The sequence below is a fragment of the Globicephala melas genome, chromosome 1 (assembly GCF_963455315.2).
Source record: "Globicephala melas chromosome 1, mGloMel1.2, whole genome shotgun sequence".
Taxonomy (NCBI): Eukaryota; Metazoa; Chordata; class Mammalia; order Artiodactyla; family Delphinidae; genus Globicephala; species Globicephala melas.
Genome location: NC_083314.1, coordinates 107,992,240 through 108,017,230, shown reverse-complemented (window position 1 = coordinate 108,017,230; position 24,991 = coordinate 107,992,240). Strand labels below are relative to the sequence as shown.

Sequence of the window (24,991 nt, the reverse complement as noted above, 5' to 3'; positions counted from 1 at the left end):
ACCTGAGACGCAAGCTTGACATAATAAAAGACATGCCACTTTCCTGGCTGCTACTCAACTGTAACTCAGGAGAATTAACTTCCATCCCATTTGAATGCGTGAAGTGCTCCCATCCAGCCAGTACATAGTAAATTTGTATTGGTTATTCTTGAGGCAAAGGACATTTTCACCTTCTAGATAGGCCATATGGTCTCTTTCAAAGTCATCATGATGTAGAGGAATAAACATAGACTTCAGAGTAAGTCAGAGTTGGGTCCAAACCTCTGTTTTGTCTTTTATTAACTGCATATTCTTTAGCAAGTTTTTTTGCCTTATGTATAAAATGAGGTTAATAATGCCTACTACCTACTCAGGGCTATTATATAGCTTAAGCAAGTTCTTATATATAAAATGCCTACAACATCTAGGCATTAAATAAATCTTGGTTGAAACAATTTAAAATTTGGTTTTGTCTATTAACTTTATTTTTATACCTATATATCACTTTGTATATTAAAAAACCCTAAGTATAACCATCTCTCATGCCTTTTGCCCAGGTTATTTTCTTAAGGAATAGCATGCTAAGATAATTTAAAAAGCAAAGGGTGGTTTTTCTTTTCTTGGAGAGCACACATACGTTTGCGCACACAGGCAGAGACAGGTGGGTGACTTTCCAAAGTTCCTCAAGCTTTGGGTCGTCATCATAATTAAAAAGGGGATGTGACCAAAGTGAGGAAACAATGCACAGCACATCATGAGAGATGTGTTCCTCCGTGATCTGTAACAGATGCTTTCTGAAGGGCCTGGCAGAAGCCGGGTGCAGGCCCAGCTGCCTGTCGGTCAGGATGACCAAATTCTGTGTTCACGTGTTAGAAGAAAACTAAAAGCCAGAACCCAGCAATCACTTGCTCTGAGCCAACTTTGTGGTAGCTGCTATTGAACATTTAATAATTATTAGTTTCATTCCGCCCTGGAATCTCTGACAGGAAAACTGTTGGCAGAGCTGTAAACAATAACTAAAAAAGACTGCATCTCTAGACAGAATAACCAGGCCACTAAAGGGGTCTCTTCTCTCTGTCCTTCTAATTGCCCTTGTATTCTAGATATGACAGAGTCCCATGCAATAAGTCTTTTCTGTTCATCCTCATCCTTGGGTGGGTAGTAAATCAAACTCCATCTTCTCATTTCTTTCTTCTGCTGGGTGACTTTTTTGCATCTAGTGTAGCTCAAAGACCATGCAGTCCTGGAGAGCCAGTGCCAAGTCGTTGGTCAGGAAGAGGAGTCCAGACAATGTGGGCAAGAGGGTGGAAACCCCAGGCGGTTGAAAGGCTGTGGTCAGACCACTGTCCTCAGATAGGAGAAGGTCCCCAGAAAAATTGTTGGAAAATAAATGATTCCAAGTGCTAGAAGAGGACAAGGGAATCCTTTTTATCACAGAAGTCATCAATCTTATAGACATAAAGGAATTAAAAAAGAAAAAGGCCACAAAGAAGAAAGTTGACTTTAACTCTTTAAAAATTAAAAATAAGGAACGCAAAACACTGGCCTTAAAAAGTCTGGCGTCATTTATGGCTGGTTAAGGGGGTGGACATGAGAGAAAGGATATATTGACAGAAATGTGACGGATTATGAAAGATGAGCTTTGGGGCTTCCTTGGTGGCGCAGTTGTTGAGAGTCTGCCTAACGATGCAGGGGGCACGGGTTCGTGCCCCGGTCCAGGAAGATCCCACATTCTGCGGAGTGGCTGGGCCCATGAGCCATGGCCACTGGGCCTGCGCGTCCGGAGCCTGTGCTCCGCAACGGGAGAGGCCACAGCAGTGAGAGGCCCGCGTACCGAAAAAAAAAAAAAAAAGATGAGCTTGGTTCAGGCACACACTGGGCAATCCTTCGAGTCCCAAATGCATCTTTACTTTTAGGATCTTGAAGAAGGCGAGAGCGCAGCGCCTGTGTGAATCAGCAGAAGGAATCTTTGTAAGGTTGGTGTTTCCAAAGCAGGGCAGGTGTTAGAAGAGCCCCAGCTCAGACGGACGCCTAGGGAACACGTAGTCAACCGGTCCAGCAGGAAAAGAGCCCCGACCGGAGGCTGAGATGGAACGAATACAACCTGCCCAGCCCAGGGTAAAAGTTGAAAAGAACCGGGACGAAGGGAGCTCGGGAGCAAGGAGGACACTCCCGGCCACGCCCCTCCCCGTGCGCATGCGCACTCACATCGACCCCTCCCCCTCGAGCCTCGGGACCGGCAGTCGGGGTCTCCGCCCAGCTTCATCCCTGTTTACCTCTTTCCCCAAGAGAGGCCGAAACTCAGCGATCATTCCTCATGCCCTGGACACTTCATGCACAGTAAGTCCAGTACGTCACATTTCCTGACCCCGTCTCCCACCTTTCCTTTTCTCCTGAAGCTCTTCCTCTGTGCTCCCTGGAATTCAGTCAGTTGGCAGCAATATCCCTCTATTCGATCCTCCACTTCTTTTCTGAATGCTCCTTACTTCGTGCTGACACTTGCTCTTCTGAGGCATTGCTTCTTCTGTGGCTCTATGTGGCAGTGGCTCCCCGGCTCCAAATCAACTGATCCTTTCCCCCTTTCGCTGACCCTCAAACCCCTCATGTCCTCTTTTCCCAGCTTAAGTCCGTGGTGGGTCATAACAATTACTCCCAAATTTAAATCTGGACTTCTCTCCTGAGCTCCAGTCACATATCCATTTGTCTGTTTGACATCTCCACTTGGATGTTTAATGGGCTTCTCAATCTCTAACTGGTCCAAAATCAAGCTCAGAATCTTCCCATCTGCTCCTCCTGCAGTCTCCTCTGTTTTAATAAATAGTGACCCTTTCTTCTAATTGCTCAGGTCAAGAAACTTGTTGCCATCTTTAGGTCCTTCTCCTCCCACATTTATTGAGATATAATTGACATGTAACAGTGTGTAAGTTAAAGGTGTACAACGTGATGATTTGATAAATGTATATATTAGGAAATGATTACACATCCATCACCTTACACAGTTACCTTTTTCTTTTGGGGCGAGAACTTTTAAGTTCTACTCTCTCAGCAACTTTCAAGTATATAATACGGTATTGTTAACATAGTCACCATACTGTACATTAGCACAACCAGAACTTACTCATTTTGTAACTGGAAGTTTGTACCCTTTGACCACCTTCTCCCATTTCCCCCACTCTTCTGCCTGGGCAACCACCTATCTACTCTCTGTTTCTATGAGTTTGATTTGTCTTTCAGAGTCCACGTATAATGGAGATCATACAGTATTTGTCTTCATCTGTCCTGTTTCACTTAGCATAATGCCCTCAAGTTCCACCCATGTTGTTGCAAATGGCAGAATTTCCTTCTTTCTCATGGCTGACTAATATTCCATTATGTCTGAAGATATACCAAATTTTCTTTATCCATTCATTTATTGGTGGGCATTTAGATTGTTTCCATGTCTTGGTGATTGTAAATAATGCTGCAATAAACACAGGGGTACAGATATCGTTTCAAGATAGTGATTTCATTTCCCTCGGATATCTACCTAGAAGTGGAATAGCTGGATCACATGGCAGTTCTATTTTTAATTTCTTGAAGAATTTCCATACTGTTTTCTAGAGTGGCTGCACCAATTTACGTTCCCACCAACAGTGCACAAGTTTCCCTTTTCTTCACATCCTTGCCAACACTTGTTACTTCTTGACTTTCTGATGACAGCCATTCTGACAGGTGTGTGGTGATAGGTCATTGTGGTTTTGATTTGCATTTCCCTGATGATTAGTGATATTGAGCACCTTTTCATGTACCTGTTGGCCTTTTGTACATCCTCTTTGGAAAAAATGTCTATTGACGTTCTTTGGGTCCTTTCTTTCTATCTCATAATCTGTCAACAAATCCTGTTGGCTCTACCTTAAAAATACATCCTGGATTTGATCACTTCTCACCATCTCCACCATCACAGACTGGTCCAGGCCACCATCATTTCTTGCCTAGATTCTGCCGTAGCCTCCTAATTATTCTCCCTTGCTCTCCTTCAGCTCATTCCCCACACTGCACCCAGCATGACCCTGCTAAAACTAAGACATGCTGGGCCACCCCTCAGCTCAGAACCCCACTATGACTTCCCACATGGTGCAGAGCAAAGCCAGGGCCTTACTAGGCCCTGCAAGACATACCCGGTCTCTTCCCAGCCTGCCCAACTCCGACCTCATCTCCTGCTTTTCCCTCCTGCATCGGCTTCTGCCTTCTGCCACTGCGGCCTCCCCACTCTTCCTCAGGCTCCAGGAGTGAGCTTCTACCTCAGGCTTTTGCACTTGCCTTTTCTCCCTGGCTCAGTTCAGACCTTCTCAAAGAGCCCCTGCCCTGGCTGGTCCATTAAACCCCACTCCAGACTCCTTCTATTCCCCTCCCTGCTTCATTTTTTCTTTATCACTGCCTAACTTACTGAAGTTTTACAAACTGTGTCTTTGCTTTATTTTATCCTATTGATTGTCTTTTTCAAGAAGGCAAGAGATTTTTGTCTCTTTTCTTCACTACTGAGTCCCCCCATTGCCCCAAACAGTGCCTGGCACACAGTTGTTTAATAGATGGGTGAATACCCCAGGCTCTGGGAGTGGGTCATTGGTGAGAGCACAGAAGAGGAAGGTGGTTGCACTGCAAACATGATGGAACTGGGCTTTGGAGGGAAAGAAGACACGAGTGGGGGGTGGGGAACCAAGAAAACAGGCTCCTAGAGATGAAGGCCTGCCTTATGGTCCCCAAGATTTCCTCAGCATCTGGCACACGGCCAGGCCCCAGCAGCCACTCGGAAATATTGTTGCAATGAACACACTTTCTTTAGATTGGAGAAATCTGAAAAAGGAATGGGGCAAAAACAACCAGAGTTGTTGATTTCAGAATCTTCCTATAACCTCAGGTTACCCAGGAGTCTGTCACCTGGGTGCCCCCTTGCTAGGCCACTTTTTTCTTTACTACTTAAATGAAAACACCTCAAACCTTGTGGGCCACAAGCTATGGGAAGTCCAGTGACTGCCCCAGAGGATCTCTGTAAATCCCTGGGCCTCTGCTGAGTCACCTCTCTCACTAACCTCCCAGGCCTGCCAACGCTTCACCTGACATGAGGGCTGCTCCCCTCTCTCGTCCCATGGAGACCACCCCTGTGAGCCCTGGTAATACAGAGTAGTGACTACAGCAGGCTCATTCTAAAATTAGGGGTTATACGACAATACATCACACATTTAATTTGAAAATTCGTTATCCCTGTTCCTAAAAGTTCCTTGGCTTCTCTCACACTGACCATCCACACTCCAACCCAGGATTTCTCACTGCCCCACTTTTCTCCTCAGACCTCACACAGACACAAGTAGGATAAGCCTGGCCCATGACTATAGCTCTCCTCTTTGGCTCTGGCAGAGTTCCCAGAAACACCCTCACCTGCAATGTCAGGACACTGAGACCAGGTCTCACACAGCTATTTCCATTTCAATTAAGTATGTGGGATTTGGATTTTGGAAATGTGGTTTGGGTTATCTCAATTAGATATTTTGTGAGCACTATTTCTGACTTGCAAATAGTTACAAAATTGCTTCCTTCTCAACCCAAGCCTGTGGTGGGAAATTAAGAACAATTTGAATGGGTCTCACCTTACCCAAGAGCTAATAATTCAGACCACAACCCACACTCAAATCCCGACTTTTTCAGCCACTGTGGATTTAGGGGAGGAAATAAGAGAAGGTCAGGCACTGGAGAGGGTGCCTCGGCTATTTGCACTCACTAGACAACGGGGTGTGGAAAGGAATTAAAGCTACAAAAAATCTGCCTTGCACCTCACCTCTGTCATACGCTTTTTAGGGATCAAGTTGCAAAAAACCACTTGCCTTGGGCTTCCCTGGTGGCGCACTGGTTGAGAGTCCGCCTGCCGATGCAGGGGACACGGGTTCGTGCCCCGGTCCTGGAGGATCCCACATGCCGCGGAGCGGCTGGGCCCGTGAGCCATGGCCGCTGAGCCTGCGCGTCCGGAGCCTGTGCTCCGCAACGGGAGAGGCGACAACAGTGAGAGGCCCGCGTACGGCAATAACAAAACAAACAAACAAACGAAAAAAAAAAACCCACTTGCCTCTAAGAGCAGGTTTTACTTTAGTGCCGGGGTCCCCAACCCCCGGGCCATGGACCGGTACTGGTCTTCGGCATGGTAGGAACCGGGCCACACAGCAGGATGTGAGCGGCGGGCGAGCCAGCGAAGCTTCATCTGCCGCTCCCCATCACCCCCTATGGCTCCCCATCACTCGCATTACCGCCTGAACCATCCACCACCTCCCGCCCCTCCCCGTCCGTGGAAAAATTATCTTCCACGAACCTGGTCCCTGGTGCCAAAAAGGCTGGGGACTGCTGCTTTAGGAGGGCTAGCTGGCCTTCCAGCCGCCCCTGGAGAATTGTTAGCCCATAGAGGAGAAGTGTGTGTGGCTGGCTGATTGCACATCAACACCACCCATTCTACTTTGGCTCACCCAGGGCGGAGGTTCTCAGAGCATGGTCCCTAGACCAGCCATGTCAGCCTCAGCATCAGCTTTACTCAGGAAGTGGTTAGACAGGTACATCTCATGTCCCACCCCAGACCTACTGAATCAGAAACCTTGGGAGTGAGGCCCAGGAATCTGTGTTTTAATGAGCCTTTCAGGCAATACTGTTGCAGCTGAAGTCTGAGGACCACCGACCTGGCATTCTGTACAGCCCATATGCAAAGTCAGGCCTCCAAGTCTGGTGAAATCCGCTCAATCCTTCCCATGTAATGGGAAAACAGTAAAAAAAAAAAAAAAATTATTTATATAGATAGATGAACAAAAAAGGCACAGAGAGGATGCTGGATGGTGCTGCTTTAAACCACTAGGCACAGCAATGGTCTATGTATCCATGTCTTTGGGGGTGAGGTGCTGGAAAGGTCAGCCCTCCAGTGACCAGCAATGAACACGCAAGTGAGTGAAAACATCCCCCGACTGTCCACTGAGCTGCCACAAAGCCCCGGGTCCTCTCTTAGAAACATTGCACTTCTCGGGGTACCTCGTGGTAAGCTGCGGCCCCAGAAGTCTGTGCCAAGTTCTGTACCCACATCCCTCCATCTCACAACAACCCTAGACAACTATTTCTTCTCTATTTTATAAATGAGAAAACTGAGGAAATTAATTGTTTTAAGTTCACACGGGAAGTAAGTGGTGGAGCTGGAATTCACCCTAAAATGTTGGACTCCAAAACCCCTGCTCTGTCTCACCCGCAAAATCCTGCCTTGTCTGATTAGAAGTGGTGAGGGGGATTTAAGGGCAGCACACAGTGGGTGAGCAGGAGAAGGAAATGCTCAAGCAAAGGAGGAGGCTGAAAGCCACAACCGAAGAGCCATATGCGGCCCAGCAGACCCAGCAGCCACTGCTGGGTGGTGACCAGTAACAAGAATTCATTTTCACAAAGAAAAAGTAGGTGTTCACTCAAATCTAAAAGGTAGGCAATTCCCACCAACGGAGCAAGAGGGTTCCCTTTTCTCCACACCCTCTCCAGCATTTATTGTTTGTAGATTTTTTGATGATGGCCATTCTGACTGGTGTGAGGTGACACCTCATTGCAGTTTTGATTTGCATTTCTCTAATGATTAGTGATGTGGAGCATCCTTTCATGTGTTTGTTGGCAGACTGTATATCTTCTTTGGAGAAAGGTCTATTTAGGTCTTCTGCCCATTTTTGGATTGGGTTGTTTGTTTATTTGATATTGAGCTGCATGAGCTGCTTGTAAATTTTGGCGATTAATCTTCTGTCAGTTGCTTCGTTTGCAAATATTTTCTCCCATGCTGAGGGTTGTCTTTTCAATTTGTTTGTGGTTTCCTTTGCTGTGCAAAAGCGTTTAAGTTTCATTAGGTCCCATTGGTTTATTTTTGTTTTTATTTCCATTTCTCTAGGAGGTGGGTCAAAAAGGATTTTTCTGTGATTTATACCATAGAATGTTCTGCCTATGTTTTCCTCTAAGAGTTTTATAGTGTCTGGCCTTACATTTAGGTCTTTAATCCATTTTGAGTTTATTTTTGTGTATGGTGTTAGGGAGTGTTCTAATTTCATTCTTTTACATGTAGCTGTCCAGTTTTCCCAGCACCACTTATTGAAGAGGCTGTCTTTGCTCCATTGTAAATTGATACAGCCACTATGGAGAATAGTATAGAGGTTCCTTAATAAACTAAAAATAGAACTACCATATGACCCAGCAATCCCACTACTGGGCATATACCCTGAGAAAACCATAATTCAAAAAGAGTCATGTACCACAATGTTCATTGCAGCTCTATTTACAATAGCCAGGACATGGAAGCAATCTAAGTGTCCATTGACAGATGAATGGATAAAGAAGATGTAGCACATATATACAATGGAATATTACTCAGCCATAAAAAGAAACAAAATTGAGTTATTTGTAGTGAGGTGGATGGACCTAGTGTCTGTCATACAGAGTGATGTAAGTCAGAAAGAGAAAAACAAATACCGTATGCTAACACATATATATGGAATCTAAAAAAAAAGGGGGGGTTCTGAAGAACCTAGGGGCAGGATAGGAATAAAGACACAGACGTAGAGAATGGACTTGAGGACACAGGGAGGGGGAAGGGTAAGCTGGGACGAAGTGAGAGAGTGGCATGGACTTATATATACTACCAAATGTAAAATAGATAGCTAGTGGGAAGCAGCTGCATAGTACAGCGAGATCAGCTCCATGCTTTGCGACCACCTAGAGGGGTGGGATAGGGAGGGTGGGAGGGAGATGCCAGAGGGCGGAGATATGGTGATGTATGTATATGCATAGCTGATTCACTTTGTTATAAAGCAGAAACTAACACACCATTTGTAAAGCAATTATACTCCAATAAAGATGTTAAAAAAATAAAAGGTAGGCAAGTATGCAATTATTGTAGAAATGCTAAAATGCAATGTGCTTACACTGAATGGATTAAAATTTAAATATCATTTAGGAACGATTTACTTCTAGGGAAAATAACCCATTTCCTGATGGTACTAGCTAGATAAATGAAGTATCCCTGCAGTATACTTCTGTTCAAGTGCACGGTGAGTTTTTAAAGAATGGGTTTAGTCATAAGTTCTGCACGGGTGAACAGTGTACCCACCCATTTCTTGTATTTCACCCAATGAGCTCAAGCGATGATGCTCAAAGAATTTCTCCTGCAGTTTGGGCAGTCAGCATCCTCCAGGGAATTCACTTTAAACTAGAGAGTTTAACCAAAGCCAAGCAAAATTCAACACTTGGTTATTACTATTATTGTTTTAATAAGCATCTTCAGCAAACCTACCAATCTTCCAGAAAAAAAAAAAAAGAATCTAATTCTTTTTCCCTGTTGACAAGGGAGTAACTTATGAAAATATTGCCTACAGTACAAAGAATGATGCAATGACAGGCAACACTCAAACTGACGATTAATTAGAACTTGTGTCTCCTGCCTGTTTCTAGTATGTTGATTAGTTCTGTCCTTGCCATGTGGGGTTGTGTCTTTCACGTGAAACACTAGAGAAGGGGGCAGCATTCCTATTCTGAGGATGGAAGAAACATTAATTATTCCTTGGAATCCTGTTGGGTGAAGTGGGTTTTTTTTCTTCCCTTCACCAAGCGAAACAGGAGAATTATTTCCTAATAAAACTTTCACTAGGCCAGATAGTGTTGCTTGAACATAATTTTTAATATGCAGTGGCCTGGAACCTGGCAGATATTGGCAGAGTGGGTGCCCCTGTTTTAAAAAGCTGAATGTGGCTGACAGTAATATCACTGCTTCCTTATGTCTATTAGAGTCAGGGCAAGGTTAGACAAATACATTCCCACCAGCGCAAAACAGCAACTTTCCAAAATGTATGTCAGTGGTGTATTTACAGCCAAATCCAGAAGGAGCTTGTACTTCTTATGCTGCTCCCATTAATGAGACAAATGTCAGCATCCACAAGCTATTTTTTTCTTCCTGCTTATCAAATCTTTCAAAGAATTGATAACTAGTCTTTATAGATTGTGAAAGTCAGATATAACTCTGAATGTATTACTTTACTGGACCCCTTGGGGTAAACTTATCACCTGGAAACCGTTTTACATTGACGATTTGACTTTCATGTGGCGTGTCATAATGCACCCTGGTTGGAAATCTAAAATAAAATATCTGGACTACAACCTTCCTCTTGGTGGAATTTATGATTCCCTCAGTACAATAATTTTGAAAACTGTATCCCTTAAGCTACAAGACTTGATAAATTATTAACTGCTTGAATTGAAGAAGCTTTCCAATAGGCTTATGTGCTATCTAGAGGCACGGATTAATTTCTACTGAACTAGAAGCTCACCTCAAACTGTTTTTCAGCAGTCTAAACTACCTGCTTCCTCTTCTGTCTAGGACAGATCAAAGTGTCCATTTCCTCTCTGGCAGCTCCGAGAGGTGCTGCTTTTAGCAAAGCTCTGCCAAAAGACGATGACCATTGATCCACCAGAGAATTGGTTGTGTTCAGGCAATCACACCCCAGAGAGACTTGCATCCACCTGGGGCTCTTATCTTTCTATTTCTCGTGGCATTTTCTGGTTTAAATTCTACTCTGGAGGAACTGAACTGGTATACAGAGAATGCTGGTAGGAGGGAGTCTGGAGGGTATTGTTTTTGTGAACTTAGGGAATAGCATTTTTTTTTTTTAACTTTCAGGGGCTTGTGCTGCCAGAGGGAAAATGTTCACCTGTCTTCGGCTTTTACAGCCCCTCTTCTCTCATCCCAGACACCGTGCCTTGAAAATCAGCCACGACCAGGTGTATAAGAACCACCAGACTGACCAAAGGCAGAAAGGGCCCAGAAAGCTTTCCGCAGAGGCTCTCCTTTTTTTTGGGAGGGGAATTTTTTTTTTTATTCAAACAGAAAGTCACAAAAATTATAATCAACCTCATCAGTTCACTCAGTCCCATGTAATTAATTATTTTTTCACCTTGATCTTTTGTTAGCACTTTTATGAATTCATCAGTTTTCCATTAGAGTTCTGAAAATGCTTATTCATTCAGTTCAGCAGTATAGTCAGTTACCAGAAACCTGTACTTGTCAGAGTCTTTTCCATGAATTCCTTGAAGATGAAACCCTTTTATAGGAACATTTTTGCAAAAGCATCAGAGTACACTCAAAACTGTCTGTAGATGACAAAAGACTTAAAAATGACCACAGTTAAAGATTTGATGAAAGTTCATAATAATGTAATTGACAAGGAAATTTAGTTATTTCTGAGATATACATTTTAAAGTAATAACTAGAATTATGACTTATAACATTATACCAGAACATATAAGATTTTTAGAAATTTCATGTAATGTCTGAAACATTAACATATTTCCATACAAATAACCCAAAGAAAGTTTAGTATTAGTTGGTTTTTTGTTTGTTTGTTTTTTTATACTGCAGGTTCTTATTAGTCATCCATTTTATACACATCAGTGTATACATGTCAATCTGAATCGCCCAATTCAGCACACCACCATCCCCACCCCACCGCGGTTTTCCCCCCTTGGTGTCCATACGTTTGTTCTCTACATCTGTGTCTCAACTTCTGCCCCCGCAGAGCTCTTCTAATAGATTCTTTCCCTTCACCCAGGTCAGCTGAGTTGGGAGTACATTTAATTATCTGTTTTACGGTCAATTCTGTGTGTAGTCAAGATAATGCTAACTGTCTTGATATAGGGACAGCTTCTATAAACACTGTTTCGGGGACACAACAGTGCAGTACCCAAGAGCACATTGCAATAGAAACCAATGTGTTCTGTGGCCCAAGGTGCCAGGAATATGTGAAAGTATTTAGGATCAGTTGCTCCACAGGAAAACTTGAAATTCCCTGACATTTCACAGCTCATGTATGAAAGAAGTAGAGGCTTTCCCCAGTTTGATAATGATCCTAAAACTTTACGTGACATTACATATAACACATTGTAAAGATGAAGTAAACTTTTACAAACTATCATTAATAAGAAATGAATTTTTATCAACCACATTAAAGGATAGACTGAACAGGTAGGTTGTCAATTGCAGGGAAAGTGTCATAGAGGTGTAGCCAGTTAATCAATTAACATAGGTTAGTTTTGTGGCTTTTGTGAGGCTTACAATGTGTTGCTTCCTTTTTTTAATTTATAATTTGTTGGCGTTTTTCCCTCCACTTAAATAAATATTCACTTTGTACTCAATTTTGTATCAGTGATTTTGTATTTTTTTTTTTTTTTTTTTCTTAAAGAGAGTCCTCCAAATTGAATAAGCTTCAGGCCTCACAATACCTGGATCTACCCCTGGGTGGTTTAATCACCCTTCTCTAATCCTGGGATGTCAAACTTTGGATAATATAATCATCTTCTATGTGTATAATCTGATCGATTACCAGGACTAAGCTTTTTAGAATTTATAGTTTTAAAATCTTTATTAAACCTAAAGATTTGGGGAGTTCCCTGGTGGCCTAGTGGTTAGGATTCTGGGCTTTCACTGCCATGGCCCAGGTTCAATTCCTGGTCGGGGACTGTGATCCCACAAGCCGTGTCGTGCAGCCAAAAAAAAAAAACCCGAAGTTTTATATATACCTCTTTATGGGGAATACATCGAATACTTCAGCAAATCAACATTGAGATTCTTTTTTCAAGTTAGCATAATAGAGTACTCTAAAGGCTCTAAAGTTCTCTATGAAAAACATCTCTTTATGGTGAGTTTCTAAATTTTTCTTTTACCCTGCTAGCTATTTAATTATTTATTAGTCATCTTTCTCTCTTTTAAAAAGGATGTGTATACCAAAGACTTTTGTCATCCAATAAATATTAACATGTAAGGTTTAAAAATATGTTGAGAATTAGTTACCTAACTTATTTAATGAATAAATAATGCAATGATCAAAGGCTGAACCAATGAGTAAAGTCTGTTACTTAAAGGATCACAAGATACTACTTTTCTATAAGAGAATCTAAAGTTATCCCTTAAGGGATCATCATTTACAGGAAGATGTTCTCCCTGAGGAGACTGTGGACTGGCTGGCAGGTTGAAGGTGCTACTATCTATTTCTCTGGCCTTCCCAGCAGCCAGTATACAGCAAGCAGTTTCTAAACGAGCTCTATTTTGCAGATGGGGAAGGAGCCAATAAGCACTGGACTGATGCAGGGCCAAAATTTGGGGCAAATCTCAGAGGAACCCATCTCCTTCCTCCAGAGAGCATGCGGGACACTTGCCTGGAAGCAGGGCAGATGATTCCAGGAGCTGTTTCTCACCAGCTGTGACCCTTAAGCCACAGGCCATGGTGCAAGGGCATATGGTGGGTACTTGGTAAATTTTCAGGGGTTTCTAGGCCACAATAATTTCTCCCCTAATCTTTCAGCCAGGCTGTTGGAAAAACTTTTTAGAATATGGAAACTGGAGCTTCCTTTCACCCTTCAAAAGAAGGTTGACTCTGCAGAGGACAGAATGAAAGCAGAGAAAGCACCACTGTCTCTTCCCCAGGAGACCCCTGGGCACACAACCCTCTTTGTTAGCTGTACAGAAAACCAAGTTTGAAGTTGATAACTTTGGCTGTCACACAGCCTATGCATTTGTAGAGCATTTAGCTTATTGACCTAAATGTTCTCATGTTTAGAAAAAAAATGTAGTCTAATTAATTCACAATAAAAAATCTTCTATTTCATAGAAGATAAAATTCATATAACCCAAACAGAATTGAATGTGTGGTAGGATGAAGTCATCAGCATGCAGCCATCAGCATGCAGCAGCCTTAAAAATTACAATATCTGACCTTAGTATGTGTGAATCTATCAGGATTCCATTGTCGACATGTATATTTTTCAATATTCTTCTCTGAGCTGAAATTATGTCATTTATATGCAAATGACCACATCTTCAGCAGCTGCTGCTTCTCCGTTGAAGCTGAGGGACTTATTTGCACTTAATAAAGCCTCATAAATAGGTTTTGCCTCTAAAAGGGTGGGGGAGCAGGAAACCCATCAGAGCCTTTTACAGTTACAAGCTTCTTTTTGTTTTGAAAGCGAGCGGCCACCTCTAAGAGGACGGTTCTCAGTTATCAAAGAAACAGGACTCCTCACCCAGCCAGCTCGCTCCTTCCCTCCTTGGGAAACAAACGCTCCCGTCCTTCCTGGCACCTTTTTGCCACTGCAGCTGTGGGTATCGCCAGTCTCCAGCCGGGTTGTGATTTAATCCAGACTTTAGTACAAAGGGGGACTGCTCTCTGAGCAGAGTCTCCTGCCAGGTGGTAAGAACAGGTGTCCAGCCCCAGGAAGACCCCTCAGGACCCCACAGGCTGTCCTGTCCAAGAGGAGGAGGGGAATCCCTCCGCAAGTGGAGGGGAATTTTTCCTTTCATGAGTTATGAGTTTCCCTTTAAAACACTCTACATAGGGAAGGGACAGCATTTGGGAAATGTTTGTACACTCTGACGGCCCGATCAAACAGCATTAAAAGAACGTTAAAAACTCACCTTAGGGGAGACTTTAAGACGGCGGAGGAGTAAGATGTGGAGATCACCTTCCTCCCCACAAATACAACAGAAATACATCTACATGTGGAACAACTCCTACAGAACACCTACTGAACGCTGGCAGAAGACCTCAGACCTCCCAAAAGGCAAGAAACTCCCCATGTACCTGGGTAGGGCAAAAGAAAAAAGGAAAAAACAGAGACAAAAGAATAGGGACAGGACCTGCACCAGTGGGAGGGAGCTGTGAAGGAGGAAAGGTTTCCACACACTAGAAGCCCCTTCGCGGGTGGAGACTGCGGGTGGCGGAGGGGAAAAGCTTCGGAGCCGTGGAGGAGAGTGCAGCCACAGGGGTGCGGAGGGCAAAGTGGAGAGATTCCCGCACAGAGGATCAGGGCCGACCGGCACTCACCAGCCCGAGAGGCTTGTCTACTCCCCCACCTGGGTGGCGGGGGCTGGGAGCTGAGGCTCGGGCTTCGGAGGTTGGATCCCAGGGAGAGGACTGGGGTTGGCTGCGTGAACACAGCCTGAAGGGGGCTAGGGCGCCACAGCTAGCCAGGAGGGAGTCTGGGAAAAAGTCTGGAGCTGCGGAAGAGGCAAGAGACCATTGTTTTGGGGTGCGCAAGGAAAGGGGATTCAGAGCACCGCCTAAACAAGCTTCCAGAGATGGGCGGGATCCATGGCTATCAGCGTGGACACCAGAGATGGGCATGAGATGCTAAGGCTGTGCTGCGGCCACCAAGAAGCCTGTGTGCAAGCACAGGTCACTATGCACACCTCCCCTCTGGGAGCCAGTGCAGCCCGCCACTGCCAGGGTCCCGTGATCCAGGGACAACTTCCCCGGGAGAATGCACAGCGTGCCTCAGGCTGTTGCAATGTCATGCTGGACTCTGCTGCTGCAGGCTCGCCCCGCATTCCGTACCCCTCCCTCCCCACGGCCTGAGTGTGCCAGAGCCCCCGAAACAGCTGCTCCTTTAACCCTGTCCTGTCTGAGTGAAGAACAGACGCCCTCAGGCTACCTTTACGCAGAGGTGGGGGCCAAATCCAAAGATGAACCCTGGGAGCTGTGCGAACAAAGAAGAGAAAGTGAAATCTCTCCCAGCAGCCTCAGGAGCAGCGGATTAAATCTCCACAATCAACTTGAGGTACCCTGCATCTGTGGAATACCTGAATACACAACAAATCATCCCAAAATGGAGGCTGTGGACTTTGGAAGCAAAGATATATATATTTTTTTCCTTCTTCTCTTTTTGTGAGTGTGTATGTGTATGCTTCTTTGTGTGATTTTCTCTGTATAGCTTTGCTTTCACCATTTGTCCTAGGGTTCTGCCTGTCTGGGTTTTTTTGTTTGTTTTTTCTTTTTTAGTACAGTTTCTAGTGCTTGTTATCATTGGTGGATTTGTTTTTTGGTTTGGTTGCTCTCTTCTTTCTGTCTGTTTTTTTATTACTTTAAATTTTTTTAATTTTCTATATATTTTTTTAATTTTAATAACTTCAATTTAATTTTATTTTCTTCTTTTCTCCATTACTTCTGAGCCGTGTGGCTGACAGAGTCTTGGTGCTCTGGCCAGGTGTCAGGCCTGTGCCTCTGAGGTTGGAGAGCCAAGTTCAGGACATTGGTCCACCAGAGACATCCCGGCTCCATGTAATATCAAACGGCAAAAGCTCTCCCAGAGATCTCCGTCTCAATGCTAAGACCCAGCTCCATTCAACGACCAGCAAGCTACAGTGCTGGACACACTATGACAAACAACTAGCAAGACAGGAACACAACACAACCCATTAGCAGAGAGGCTGCCTAAAATGATAATAAGGTCACAGACACCCCAAAACACAAGACCGGATGCAGACCTGCCCACCAGAAAGACAAGATGCAGCCTCATCAACCAGAACACAGACACAAGTTCCCTCCCCCAGGAAGCCACACAACCCACTGAAACAACCTTAGCCACTGGGGGCAGACACCAAAAACAACAGGAACTATGAACCCGCAGCCTGTGAAAAGGAGACCAAAACACAGTAAGTTAAACAAATGAGAAGACACAGAAACACACAGCAGATGAAGGAGCAAGGTAAAAACCCACCAGACCAAACAAATGAGTAGGAAATACACAGTCTACCTGAAAAAGAATTCAGAGTAATGATATTAAAGATGATCAAATCTTGGAAATGGAATGGAGAAAATACAAGAGAAGTTTAAAAATGACCTAGAAAAACTAAAGACCAAATGAACAATGATGAATAACACAATAAATGAAATTAAAAACTCTCTAGAAGGAATCAATAGAAGAATAACTGAGGCAGAAGAATGGATAAGTGACCTGGAAGATAAAATAGTGGAAATTTTAATGCAGAGCAGAATAAAGAAAAAAGAATAAAAAGAATTAAGGACAGTCACAGAGACCTCTCGGACAACACTAAACACACCAACATTCGAATTATAGGGGTCCCATAAGAAGAAGAGAAAAAGAAAGTGACTGAGAAAATATTTGACGAGATTATGCTTGAAAACTTCCCTAATATGGGAAAGGAAATAGTTAATCAAGCCCAGGAAACACAGAGAATCCCACACAGGATAAATCCAAGGAGAAACACACCAAGACACATATTAATCAAACTATCAAAAATTAAATACAAAGAACAAATATTAAAAGGGAAGGGAAAAACAGCAGCAACGGAAAAACAACAAATAACACATAAGGGAATCCCCATAAGGTTAACAGTTGAACTTTCAGCAGAAACTCTGCAAGCCAGAAGGGACTGGCAGGACATATTTAAAGTGATGAAGGAGAAATCATACAACCAAGATTACTCTACCCAGCAAGAATCTCATTCAGATTTGACGGAGAAATTAAAAGCTTTACAGAAAAGCAAAAGCTAAGAGAATTCAGCACCACCAAAGCAGCTTTACAACAAATCCTAAAGTAACTTCTCTAGCCAGGAAACACAAGAGAAGGAAAAGACCTACAATAACAAACCCAAAACAATTAAGAAAATGGTAATAGGAACATACATAATAATTACCTTAAATATAAACGGATTAAATGCCTCAACCAAAAGACATAGACTGGCTGAATGGATACAAAAACAAGACCCATATATATGCTGTCTACAAGAGACCTACTTCAGACCTAGGGACACATACAGACTGAAAGTGAGAAGATAGAAAAAGATATTCCATGCAAATGGAAATCGAAAGAAAGCTGGAGTAGCAGTTCTCATATCAGACAAAATAGACTTTAAAACAAAGAATATTACAAGAGACAAAGAAGGGCACTACATAATGATCAAGGGATCAATCCAAGAAAAGGTATAACAATTGTAAATATTTATGCACTCAACATAGGAGCACCTCAATACATAAGGCAAATGATAACAGCCATAAGAGGGGAAATCGACAGTAACACAATCATAGGAGAGGGCTTTAACACCCCACTTTCACCAATGGACAGATCATCCAAAATGAAAATAAATAAGGAAACACAAGCTTTAAATGATACATTAAACAGGACGGACTAAATTGATATGTATAGGACATTCCATGCAAAAACAACAGAACACACTTTCTTCTCAAGTGCTCATGGAACATTCTCCAGGATAGATCATATCTTGGGTCACAAATCAAGCCTTGGTAAAGTTAAGAAAATTGAAATCTTATCAAGTATATTTTCTGACCACACGCTATGAGACTAGATATCAATTATAAGAAAAAATCGGAAAAAATACAAACACATGGAGGCTAAAAAATACACTACTTAATAACCAAGAGATCACTGAAGAAATCAAAGCGGAAATCAAAAAATACCTTGAAACAAATGACAATGAAAACACAATGACCCAAAACCTATGGGATGCAGCAAAAGCAGTTCTAAGAGAGAAGTTTATAGCAATACAATCCTACGTCAAGAAACAAGAAACATCTCAAATAAACAACCTAACCTTACACCTAAAGCAGTTAGAGAAAGGAGAAGAAAAAAAGCCCAAATTTAGCAGAAGAAAAGAAATCACAAAGATCAGATCAGAAATAAAAGAAAAAGAAATGAAGGACACAATAGCAAAGATCAATAAAACTAAAAGCTTGTTCTTTGAGAAAACAGACAGAATTGATAAACCATCAGCCAGACTCATCAAAAAAAAAAAGGGAGAAGACTCAGATCAATAGAATTAGAAATGAAAAAGGAGAAGTAACAACTGATACTGCAGAAATACAAAGGATCATGAGAGATTACTACAAGCAACTGTATGCCAACAAAATGGACAACCTGGAAGACATGGACAAATTCTTAGAAAAGCACAACTTCCAACTGAACCAGGAAGAAACAGAAAATATAAACAGACCAGCCGCAAGCACTGAAATTGAGACTGTGATTAAAACTCTTCCAACAAACAAAAGCCCAGGACCAGATGGCTTCACAGGAGAATTCTATCAAACATTTAGAGAACAGCTAACACCTATCCTTCTCAAACTCTTCCAAAATATAGCAGAGGGAGGAACACTCCCAAACTCATTCTACGAGGCCACCATCACCCTTATACCAAAACCAGACAAAGATGTCACAGAGAAAGAAAACTACAGGCCAATATCACCGATGAACAGAGATGCAAGAATCCTCAACAAAATACTAGCAAACAGAATCCAACAGCACATTAAAAGGATCATACACCATGATCAATTGGGGTTTATCCCCGGAATGCAAGGATTCTTCAATATATTCAAGTCAATCAACGTGATACACCATATTAACAAATTGAAGGATAAAAACCATATGATCATCTCAATAGATGCAGAAAAAGCTTTCAACAAAACTCAATATGAATTTATGATAAAAACCCTCCAGAAAGTAGGCATAGAGAGAATTTTCCTCAATGTAATAAAGGCCATATATGACAAACCCACAGCCAACATCATTCTCAATGGTGAAAAACTGAAACCATTTCTAAGATCAGGAACAAGACACGGTTGCCCACTCTCACCACTATTATTCAACATAGTTTTGGAAGTTTTAGCCACAGCAATCAGAGAAGAAAAAGAAATAAAAGGAATCCAAATTGGAAAAGAATAAGTAAAGCTGTCACTGTTTGCAGATGACATGATACTATATATAGAGAATCCTAAAGACACTACCAGAAAATTACTAGAGCTAATCAATGAATTTGGTAAAGTAGCAGGATACAAAATTAATGCACAGAAATCTCTTGCATTCCTATTCACTACTGATGAAAAATCTGAAAGAGAAATTAAGGAAACACTCCCATTTACCATTGCAACAAAAAGAATAAAATATCTAGAAATAAACCTACCTAAGGAGACAAAAGACCTGCACGCAGAAAACTATAAGACACTGAGGGAAGAAATTAAAGATGATATAAACAGATGGAGAGATATACCATGTTTTTGGATTGGAAGAATCAACGTTGTGGAAATGACTATACTACCCAAAGCAATCTACAGATTCAATGCAATCCCTATCAAACTACCAATGGCATTTTTCACAGAGCAAGAACCAAAAATTTCACAAGTTGTATGGAAACAAAAAAGGCCCTGAATAGCCAAAGCAATCTTGAGAAAGAAAAATGGAGCTGGAGGAATCAGGCTCCCTGACTTCAGACTATACTACAAAGCTACAGTAATCAAGACAGTATGGTACTGGCACAAAAACAGAAATATAGATCAGTGGAGCAGGTTAGAAAGCCCAGAGATAAACCCACACACATATGGTCACCTTATCTTTGATAAAGTAGGCAAGAATATAAAATATAGAAAAGACACTCTCTTCAATAAGTGGTGCTGGGAAAACTGGACAGCTACATGTAAAAGAATGAAATTAGAACACTCCCTAACACCATACACAAAAATAAACTCAAAATGGATTAAAGACCTAAATGTAAGGGCAGATGCTGTAAAATTCTTAGAGGAAAACATAGGCAGAACACTCTGTGACATAAATCACAGCAAGATCCTTTTTGACCCACCTCCTAGAGAAATGGAAATAAAAACAAAAATAAACAAATGGGACCTAATGAAACTTAAAAGCTTTTGCACAGCAAAGGAAACCATAAACAAGATGAGAAGACAACCCTCAAAATGGGAGAAGATATTTGCAAATGAAGCAAATGACAAAGGATTAATCTCCACAATTTACAAGCAGCTCATGCAGCTCAATATAAAAAAAAAAAAACCTAATCTAAAAATGGGCAGAAGACCTAAATAGACATTTCTCCAAAGAAGACATACCAATTGCCAACAAACACATGAAAGGATGTTCCACATCACTAATCATTAGAGAAATGCAAATCAAAACTGCAATGAGATATCAGCTCACACCAGTCAGAATGGCCATCTTCAATTTATCTACAAACAATAAATGCTGGAGATGGTGTGGAGAAAAGGGAACCCACTTGCACTGTTGGTAGGAATGTAAATTGATACAGCCAATATGGAGAAGAGTATGGAGGTTCCTTAAAAAACTAAAAATAGAACATAAACTTTTTTAAGAACTTGGGATTCACGTAATTTGTTCATATAAAAAATTTAATATCATTTTGTTACCTAACGCATTTTCTCTTCTTTTATATAATCATTTATAAATGAGCATAAATTCCTTTGTTCTGAATTAGTGTTAACTATGGTTCAATTACTGTGATTGTGATTTTATGTACGTCATCAAATGTTTTTTCTTACACAAGTCGTTTATATATTAGGGAGCCAGAGATACATATTTGGTGGTAAATTTTGTATGTAAAAGCAAAATTACAAAAAAACAGATGAAATTAAATTATAGGATAAATATAGCTGATAATCAACTTTTAATAATTAGCTAATTCCTACGGTAATATTTGTGTGTTTTCTATTGCTAATAATGTCATTCAGGTAAGAAAGAATTATAAAGCAAGTAGCTGGACCAACAAAGAGAACACAAAGAAAGCTATTAGGCATGCACTGAGTTATTTGTGGTTAGTTCCTTGAGGACAATGCCAGATCCTTGATTTAGACTGAGATGGGAAGCAGATCTTAAAAGATTTCTGTCATTTTAATGATGTTTGAATATCATGTTTCTGTATACTTAGTAATTGGTCTAAGTGCAGTCTTAGTAATTGGTGCAGTCTTGTCTTTTTAAAAATCTTTATGAGTATTTTAATAAAAGCTTGGGAGAAAGGTAAAGAAAAAAAAAAAAACACCTAAAAATAGAACTACCATATGACCCAGCAATCCCACTACTGGGCATATACCCTGCAAAAACCATAATTCAAGAAGAGTCGTGTACCACAATGTTCAATGCAGCTCTATTTATAATAGTCAGAACATGGAAGCAACCTAAGTGTCCATCGACAGATGAATGGATAAAGAAGATGTGGCACATATATACAATGGAATATGACTCAGCCATAAAAAGAAACGAAATTGAGTTATTTGTAATGAGGTGGATGGACCTAGAGACTGTCATACAGAGTGAAGTAAGTCAGAAAGAGAAAAACAAATACCATATGCTAACACATTTATACAGAATCTAAAAAAAAAAAAAAAAAAAAAAAAAAAGGTTATGAAGAACCTAGGGGCAGGACAGGAATAAAGATGCAGACGTAGAGAATGGACTTGAGGACATGTGGAGGGAGAAGGGTAAGCTGGGACGAAGTGAGAGAGTGGCAGGGACTCATATACACTACCAAATGTAAAATAGATAGCTAGTGGGAAGTAGCCACATAGCACAGGGAGATCAGCTCCATGCTTTTTGACCACCTAGAGGGGTGGGATAGGGAGGGTGGGAGGGAGACGCAAGAGGGAGGAGATATGGGGATATATGTAAATGTATAGCTGATTCACTATGTTATAAACAGAAACTAACACAGCATTGTAAAGCAATTATTCTCCAATAAACATGCTAAAAAAAGAAACGTAAGGTGCCAAATTATTTTTATTCCTGATATATATCACTGGAAAAAAAAACCTCACCTTAATTCATGGAGTAAGTACCTAGTATTTCTCCTTTCCCCCTCCAACTCCCATCTTCCTAGCTGACCCTTATTTGTCAACAGAATTGGATGGAAAAGGAAAAGATTATATATGCATTTGGTGTGCATATAAGATGAATTCTACCCATTTTCTATTAATGCTCCTGTAAAACCACCCAGGCTTCTGTATTGGGGTCAACAGAAACGTTCCATTTACCATTTAAGACCACTTAAGACATGCAAAAAAAAATAGAAGAATATTAAGGGGATAATTTTCTCCTGCTCTTAGATACTAAGACAAACCTGAGGCATTTATGAAAAAAAAATACTGATGTGAAGCAGGGTCATTTATTTTTAAAGCACTGTGCTGCTGATTTGGTAATAATGACCTATTATCCCTGTCAGAATAATAGACTATTCCTGGAGCTTCATTTCTGGTGTGTGAGCAACTGGCATAGTAGAGATGATTATACTGTCTAATAAATGTGTATAATCATTAAGACACTGGTTGACAATACTATCATTAAATTGTCACCAGCTTGGCAAAGAGACAAACACCTCTACCACATCAACCTATCAGAGATGTTTATAACTGCAAAAACATCCAAGCACAATATTAATGTTAATAACTGAAATCTCATACACACACACACACACACACACACACACACACACACACACACCCCAGAATTCCAGCCACTAGGACCAAAGTGTGGCCAGGGATGAGCTGGAAAGAAGTGATACCTGGTCCTTGAGTCAGGAGTCCTGGGCTCTAAGCTCATCTCTCTGAGCCTCAGTTTCTTCCATTTTTAAAACAGAGATCATGTCTGTCCTGTGCATCTCACAATATTATTATCAGTAACAAAATTGTAAAAGATACAAAATACCAGGTAATAATAATATATTATTATGTATCTATATAACATTATGGTACAAGTTGCTCTTGGTATATTTAAGATTTTACATTGGTTTACTTTTTTAAAAAATTGTGGTGAAATACATATAACATTTATCATAACCATTTTAAATTGTACAGGTCAGTAGTATTAAATATGCACATTATTGTACAACCTTTATCAGCATCCATTTGCATAACTCTTTTCATTTTGCATCACTGAAACTCTGTACCCGTTAAACAATAACGTCTTATTCCTCTCCTCCCTCCAGCCCCTGGCAACCACCATCCTATCTTCTGTCTCTATGAATTTGACTACTTTAGATATATAAGTGGAATCATACCGTATTTATACTTTTGTGTCTGGCTTACTACAGTTTGCATAATGTCCTCAAGGTTCATTCATGTTGCAACATATGTCATAGTTTCCTTCCTTTTTAGCTTAATAATATTTCATTGTATCTATAAATCATTTTTGGTTATCCATTTATGGGTTGATGAATACCTGGGTTCCTTCTACCTTCTGGCTATTGTGAATAATGCCATAATTTGTATGAATAGGAAAATAGGAATATATTCTATTTATGAGTATGAATATATCTCTTCAAGACCCTGCTCTCAATTATTTTGGTTATATACCCAGAAGCGGAATTGCTGGATCACATGGTAATTCTATGGTTAATTTTTGAGGACCTCCCATACTGTTTCTCACAGTGGCTGCACCATTTTACATTTCCACCAACAGTGCACAAGGGTTCTACTTTCTCCACATTATCAACAAGGCTTATTTTCTGTTTTTTTCTTTTTTTTAGATAGCAGCCATCCTAATAGGTATAAGGTGGTATACATTGGTTTATTTTTAATACAATGAAGGACAAGAACCATTGTCTAATATTATCATGAAAGTTTTCACATTTGGAATGACATTTTATTTTATTTTATTTTTATTGAAGTATACTTGATTTACAATGTTGTGTTAGTTTCAGATGTACAGCTAAGTGATTCAGTTATACATACATATATATCTATTTTGTTTTTCAGATTTTTCTCCCTTACAGGTTATTACAAATATTGGAATGGCATATTTTTTAACCATAAATTAGATTTGCCAAGTATGTTTACAACTATAGTACAGAGTAATTTAGGAGCTCCTTTAACACCTGTGTGTGTGTGTATATATATATATATATATATATACAGGTATTTACATATATAGTTTTAATGGAAATTTGCCCCCAGAAATTATTTATATGTTAATTGTATATGTAACTCATACATATATAAATAGTGACACCTAAGAAGTTTTATAATTTATATATGTATATATAAATTACAAACCTTCTTAGTTTTACATATGTATAAAACTTAGTTATATATAACTTCTTAGTTACATATATTTTTTTTTTTATAAAAAATAAGCTTCTTAGTTACAAAACTTCTGAGATATATCAACCAGTCAATCTAGAGAATAAGAATCACTGGAAAGCTGAAAAACATGTCGGTGCTCAAGCCTCATCTCCAGAGATTCTCATTTAGTTGGTCTTGATCAGGCCCAGATGTCAGTATTTTGATGATTCTAGTGAGCAACCCGTGTGGTGAACCACTGCTGCCCTGTATCCATTCCACTGCAATTTTAAATCTGTTACTCTCTTACTTTTCAAACTGTGGATTTGGGTCATCATCACCGT

General features: G+C 40.8%; 1 pseudogene; it reads left to right on the top strand.

Moving 5' to 3' along the window:
• Nucleotides 1-2,067: 2,067 nt before the first annotated feature.
• The window catches only part of LOC115859882 (peptidyl-prolyl cis-trans isomerase G pseudogene), a 33,930-nt pseudogene continuing 11,006 nt past the window's right edge, over nucleotides 2,068-24,991 (top strand).